Source organism: Poecilia latipinna, unplaced genomic scaffold, assembly GCF_001443285.1.
Source record: "Poecilia latipinna isolate Pla-1442-1.1 unplaced genomic scaffold, P_latipinna-1.0 Scaffold3627, whole genome shotgun sequence".
NCBI classification, from domain to species: Eukaryota; Metazoa; Chordata; class Actinopteri; order Cyprinodontiformes; family Poeciliidae; genus Poecilia; species Poecilia latipinna.
The window spans coordinates 29999-37724 of NW_015116243.1; positions in this window are offsets into that span (position 1 = coordinate 29999).

A 7726-nucleotide genomic window follows, 5' to 3' on the forward strand; every position below is an offset into this window, starting at 1 on the left:
TGAATAAAATGCATGAAAGAGAAATGCTAGATTATCAAGGGGAGAATTTCTGTCCAGTTATCTTTAAATCAAATCATGTTTATTAACACCAGTTTTTGTTGGTGAAAATGTAGCTAGCTGCTCATTTAAAAAAAAATAAATAAATAAAAAATTACATTATGAAGACAATGTGGAGGTTCATCCTCAGAGCTGGTTGTTGATCTGGTGGAGCCAGAGCTTCTTCTGAGAGGAAAGTCTTTAGGTTTCCTAACACCTGATTTCTCTGGCTTCCTCTTTCATCTTCATTTGCTTAGACTGCAAACATATGTTGAAGATAAAAACATTGATGAACAAGTTATAACAACAACCTCACAATATCAAAGTCTCTCTGTCATACGGAGCTTAATTAAAACCAGGTTAAGTTTATGAATAAAAGTATAAGTCGCAACAAACAGAGCCTCCATGCAGTTATAACATGAAGCTGAATATGATTGCTATAGTAATAATCATACAAGTCACAATAAAATTGATAAAATAATTATTTATGAAACCAACGTAAGCTATATCTTTACTGCACTGTTTATAATTAAACGAAGATAATTAATAAGCAAACTTACCGCTAGCTAGCAACACGTTAGCAGCCTTCGTCCCTTCGGGCTCCTTTTGTGACCCACATATCATTTCCATCGGTTGTTGTCCAGTTGTGTTGTCGTTTAACTCGGACTAGGACGTCACCAGCTTGAATTTACGTGATTAGAATATTACTTTACTGTATTTATGTCCACCGGCGAAATACCAGCTAATATTAGCTGCAGTGCTTGGTGTATGTAATGTAATGGAACTATTTATGTGTAAGGTTACATTGGAGTAGAACCAGGAAGTGACGTATGCAGTAGAGACGTTAGAGCCGCGAGCACACTGTTCAGCAACCCGAGAATGTGTTAGTGTTATGTTCAACATTAAAGACGTTCAAACGCAATACCGGTGACATCCTTGACTCGACATAGCACTACATGGTGTCAGAAGATGTCGGAAGATGGCAAAGTTCCCACCTCCAGAAGCCTTTGATTTTTCACGGCCGGAGCAGTGGCCTGAATGGCGGCAGCGATTTCAGCGCTACCGGGTAGCCACAAAGCTAAACCTAGAAGACGGCGAGGTCCAGGTCTGTACGTTGCTTTATTCTCTCGGGAAGGAAGCGGAACAAGTGTTCAAGACGTTCACTTTTGAAGAAGGAGAGGACGAAGAGGATTATGAGATAGTTTTAAACAAACTAGACAACTACTTCGTCCCCAAAGTGAACACAATACATGAAAGCTCGTTTTCATCAGCGCGCTCAGGGGGAGACCGCGGAGGAATACATAAGAACTCTCCATGAGTTAGCAGACACCTGTGATTTTGGCCGCGTTAAAGAAGAAAATATCCGAGACAGATTGGTCATAGGAATACTTGACAAAGAAACGTCTGAGAAGCTGCAAATGATGCCTGACTTAACCCTCAGTAAAGCGGTGGAGCTTGTGAGACAGTCAGAGCAAGTAAAACAGCACGTAAGCGAGCAAGGAGCTAATGCTTGTGCTAACCTGAGTGAAGTGGCTTACAAGCGCCAACAACACCGAGAGAGGCTGACACACAGCGAAAGTCATGCAAACAAAGCACAGAACACAGGAGGAGTCAAACCAAAACATTATCAAAATGTTAATAAAGGTCGCAAGTGCACAAGATGTGGTCGAGTACATGCAAAGAATGATAAATGCTCAGCTAGGAATGCCGAGTGCAGAAGCTGTAAAAAGCTGGGTCATTTTGCGGTCGTTTGTCGCTCCCGTGTGGTCAGTGAAGTTACTGCACCTAAAAGGAACATTGAAAGAAATGCGACATACTTTCTGGGAGGAGTCACAGACGTGGAAGATTCTTCAAAAGCTTGGACTGTAAACCTGCCAATTCAAGGTTCTCACATCGTCTTTAAAATTGACTCAGGGGCTGATACAGGTGTTATACCATCAGAGACATTTGAAAAGCTTGCCTTTAAGCCAAAACTAAGAAAACCAATAAACAAACTAGAGAGCCCTGGAGGCAAACTGAATTGTATGGGTTATTTTATAGCCACTACAATGAGGAAAGGCAAAAGATTCAGTTTTAAAGTCAACGTGATTAAAGGACCCCATGCAGCCACCTCCTGAGTCGCAATGTTGCAGTTGCCATGGGCCTGATAAAACGCATGGAGGAAATAAGAGCTCCAGCACAAATCAGTGAATCCTGTCCTGATGAAATAGGAAGGCTGAAAATCAAACCTGTTAAGATCACTCTAAGAGAGGGTGCAGCTCCCTATAGTGTGACAACAGCAAGGAGAGTGTCAGTTCCCATGTTACCAAAAGTGAAGAAGGAACTGAATCGTATGGTAAACTGTGGAGTGATTCAACCAATCTCAGATCCAACAGAGTGGTGTGCTCCAATGGTGCCCGTGCCAAAGAAAAACAAAGAACAAATTAGAATCTGCGTCGATTTGAAAGAGCTAAATAAAGCAGTCAAAAGGGAAAAGTATGTCCTACCAACGGTGGATGACATCCTGCCTAAACTGGCAGGCGCCAAAGTGTTTTCACTGTTAGATGCTGCAAGCGGATTTTGGCAAATACCACTTGATCCAGAGAGCACCAAATTAACAACCTTTATAACCCCATTTGGTAGTTACTACTTCAACAGGCTACCATTTGGTATTACCAGTGCCCCGGAAATATTTCAGCGTGAGATGACAAAACTCTTGGAAGGACAAGAAGGAGTAGCAACATACATGGACGACATACTCATTTATGCAGACACTCCAGAGCAACATGAAGCGAGACTAAAAGAAACACTGGACACACTTAAAGAAGCAGGGTTGAGGTTAAACCATGAGAAATGCCTCCTACGTCAGAAACAACTCCATTATCTTGGACACTGTATTAATGAACATGGCATAAGGCCAGATAAAGCCAAAGTCAATGCAATCACAGAACTTGAACCACCAAAGAATGTTTCCGATCTGAGGAGGATTCTTGGAATGATTCACTACTTGGGCAGATCCCTACCAAATCTTTCTGAGGTCACAAAACCTCTCAATGATCTGCTTAAAAGTGATGTGACTTGGACTTGGGACACCGCTCAAGAAGAAGCATTCAGTAAAGTGAAAAAACTTGTCACAAAGTCACCAGTCCTCGCATTCTCTGATGTAACCAAACCGACTGTTGTCAGTGCAGACGCTAGCAGTTATGGTTCAGGGGGGGTTTACTTCAAGACCATAATGGACAGTTAAAACCAGTGAGCTATTGTTCCAGAACACTCACCGATGCTGAGCAACGATATGCACAAATTGAAAAGGAATGTCTTGCAGCAGTCTTGGGCATGTGAGAAATTCGGCAGATACCTTTATGGCCTGAACTCTTTGACCTTACAGAGCAACCACAAGCCACTGATACCTCTCATAAACAGCAAATATCTTCATTCAGTGCCGCTTAGATGTCAGAGACTTTTGCTGAGAATGATGCGGTACAACCCCACAGCTGTGTACGTGCCAGGGAAAGAACTTTTAGTAGCAGATACCCTTTCACGCCACCCACAGGCATCCACATCTCATGACATAACAGAACTGCTGGAGGAAATGGAAGCGTATGAAGATGCAACACAACACTCTTGGCCTATTTCTCCTACCAAGCAGGATTTAATCAAACAACACACACAGCAGGATGTGACCCTTCAAACAGTGCAAACCTTTTTGCAGACAGGTTGGCCTAAAAACTCAAATAAAGTGCCGGAAGGTGTGAAGCCATATTCTATTACCATGTCAAAAGGCCTGCTTCTGTATAATGACAGAATTGTTATACCACAACAGCTACAGCCTGAGATTCTGCAGCGCATTCACGATGGACATCAAGGCATTGTGAAATGCAGAGAAAGAGCCAAATGTAGTGTCTGGTGGCCAGGATTAAGCAGTGAGATAAGACAAATGGTTACTGCTTGTGCACACTGCTAAGAGTCAAAACCCGCTCAGCGGAGAGAACCATTGCTTACTACCACACTGCCTAGTCGACCATGGGAGAGGATAGCTGCACCACCTACTCCTGCAACAGATGGACTGCCACAGGTTCAGAGTGAAAATGAGCTACACCCATCTTCTTCACCTGTAGAACCAGGGTGTGACTCTCCAGACCCGGTTAATCTTAGCTTACCTGGGACTCCAGTTCGTACAACTTCTAGTGGCAGGGCTGTTAAATTACCTACAGGATACGCTGATTACACCAACTGAAGAGGTTATTCAGCTATTTTGACCTATGCAATTATGGGCATAATTGTGAGGTTTATTCTGAGAAGGTGCTGTTGGGCTTGAGTTAAATATTTTACTTCAGCTAAGGCTAATAAAAAAAAAGAAAATCATTGGATGTTTGAAGAAGAAAGACGTGTTTGGAATCTCATGCTCTGTTAAAAAAAAGAGAGAGAGAAAACCCACTGTTAATTTGTTACTTTGTCTTAAAAGACTCAAAGAAAGGGTGATGTAATGTAATGGAACTATTTATGTGTAAGGTTACATTGGAGTAGAACCAGGAAGTGACGTATGCAGTAGAGACGTTAGAGCCGCGAGCACACTGTTCAGCAACCCGAGAATGTGTTAGTGTTATGTTCAACATTAAAGACGTTCAAACGCAATACCGGTGACATTCTTGACTCGACATAACACTACATAGCTAGCAACACGTTAGCAGCCCTTCGTCCCTTCAGGCTACTTTTGTGACCCACATTTAATTTCCATCTGGTTCTTGTCCAGTTGTGTTGTCATCTAACTCGGACTCGGACGTCACCAGCTTGAATTTACCAAAATTACTAACTATTATCAAGGCAAGGCTCTCTTTACTTTTAAGGCGATATTATGAAAGTAAAAATGGCAAATTTGAACAGTGTCTGTTACTGGCTTTCAAGGCTTTCCTTCTTTTTTAGGTGTTTTTTGAAAAACAAAAAATGAAAGTGTGCAATACTGCCACCATCTGGTCTGGATTATGAACTGCAGCTACTGCCGTTGACTTATAGATCTTACATTATACATTTGAAAATGGATTGGTTACTTTGTTAAACAACATCAGGATTATCAATTTTTTATTCTTTGCAAATTTAACAAAAATAGTAAAAGATTATTAAGGCACATAAAAAGGCATCTCACAAGTTAAATATATGAATACGTTGGTAATTTTTTTCCTTAATTCATTAAATGCTAGTGAAAAAGAGGCAAACAGTAGTTTGTAGCTAAGTAGTTTGTAGCTAAGCTAACTATATTAAATGTTTGATAATCTCACAGTCTACTCAACTCTCATGGAGAAAAACTGGGTTGTAAATTAACACTCTTGCCTTTTTCTTTCTCTCTCTATTTTTTGAAAACCTGATTTTATAACTTTTCTTAGCAGCATAGTGAGTAACTATACAATACAATGCAGAAGTCCACCGGTCACATCAGCAGTGAAAAAAATTTGTCCTGCAGAAGAAACAATAAGTTCACAATATGCAGCAAGACCCACCCCAACAACACACACAATATTTCCTATACCTATATCCAATCTGGGTTTTTTTAGGGTTTTTTTTTAAACTTTTTTTAAATTTTTGTTTTGGCAGCTGAAGGAGGAACAGCTTATCCTGCTTTCTCCCGTCCTTACTGATAACTATGCCTGTGAATTATTTTTAAAGTCACAATTTTTATGGTTACATTTACGTTATCGACATAACTGGATTACTTCAGACCTAAGGACTGGGAGATTTTCTCACTTTTATTTTTACCTTACTTTTCTTCACCTCCAAGTTGAGCTAGGGCAAAATGCCCCCGTCCGACCCCAAGGACATTAACAGTATTCTACAACGACTTCAGTTTTTAGAAACGAAGATTCAACGGCTGGAGGTGAACTTTGAGATCAACGCTACCTGTGGAAATGAAACAACTCTTCCTCAAACCAGCGGAGAGGTCGTACACCCTGCACCAAGCAGCTCACCCTGGATCACTCAGGGCGCCAAGCCGAAACAAAAGTCTTACACTGCAGATCCCATGAGACGACTAACGGGGAGAACCCCTCACCTGGACGAAACAGCGTGGCCGGCTCTGAGCCGAAACCCACCTTCAACTTCAACACCTGCTCCGCCAAAGAATAGCAAACAAGCAGCTGGAACCAAAACGGCTCCACCGACCCCGCTCCCAAGGACAAAGCGACCAGCCCAAGCCTCAAAACATTCAGACTCCGAGGGAATCCCACTGAAAAACAGATTTTCTGCACTCCAGCCAGAGCCTCTGAGTGAAAACCCACCTTCAAACATCAACAATGAGGCTAAACCAACACATCCACCCCACAAAGCTCCGAAGGACAAAATGACCACCAGGAAAACGAAAGGTATGCCAAGAGTGCTTATTGTTGGAGATGAGACAGTAAATGGAATCAGTCATGTTTGCAATCCCAAGAAAACCAGAGTGGTTTCTTTTCTTGGTGACACTGTATCTGATTTGACTCGCAAAGTGCTCTCTCTAACCACTGATCAGCCAAACATGGAGACTTTAGTTGTGCATGTTGGAGCCAACGATCTGGCAAAGCAAAAATCGGAGATTCTGAAAAAGGACTTTAATATTCTTCTGGACACTATGGGAAAATTAAAAATGAAGTTATTTCTCAGCGGTCCAATTCCATCGCCTCAATGGGGAGACGAAAAACATTCCAGGCTGGGCATGATAAACAAATGGCTGATTAAAACCTGCTCTGCCAGCTCAGTGACCTTCATCGATAACCTCTGGATCTACTGGCAGCGCTTTCACCTCTTTGGAAGAGGAGGACGCAATCTTAACAAACATGGGATAAGGCTGCTCACTGCAAACATTTTTCATTTTATCAACAAGAACAACAATGTGACCATCGCTTCAGAAGAACAGGCTCAAGGATGTCTGACTAGGATGGAAGCCTCCGCTTATCAGGACCCAAATGTCCCAAAACAAAGTGATAAAACGACTGGGGACAGAATGACTGGTTCCCCTCCTCCCCTCATCTTTCCCCCCTCCCTTTTCCTTCCCTCATCCCTCTCTGCTCCTACACTCACTCACAAGATCAGAGTTTCCCAGGAAGTCAATCACTAAAGAGAGCTGGGCTGCACCTGAGCCGCCTGAAGATGCTGGTGGAGGATTCGGGTCAGAAAGGAAGGCGGACGGACTCCTCCTCCTCCCAGCAGGATAGTATGGATCAACTGGTTCGCCTCGGCACGACTCCCCATTGCTCTAACATAGCAGACCTCACTTCATCTAAGCCACCTGCCTCTGACCTCCCTGAGGATCCAGCACTCTGCGTTTCTGAGGTCTGAAACCGGGGTCCAGATATTATTTTTACAATCGTCTTCCACCAGAATGTGTCTGTCCCCGGGCACTGCCAAACAGGACATTACCTGTCCGGATCACTACAAAGAAAGTTACAAAAAACAGAAATACAAAAAACAGCAGTCTTAATTCAAACCTCAGACTGATCCCGTGCCTAAAGGAACCTCAGACTGAAGAACTTTCAGCCCCCAAGTCATTTAAACTGGCTCTTTTAAACACCAGATCTCTCTGTGCTAAAGCTCTATTAATTAATGATTTCATCACCGAGCATAATATTGATGTTTTATTTCTGACAGAAACATGGCTGAATGACAAATGGAGTTAACTTGTTAACTTAGGTTAACAAGTTAACCTAAGTTAACTTGTTAACTTAGGTTAACTTAAGTTACCACA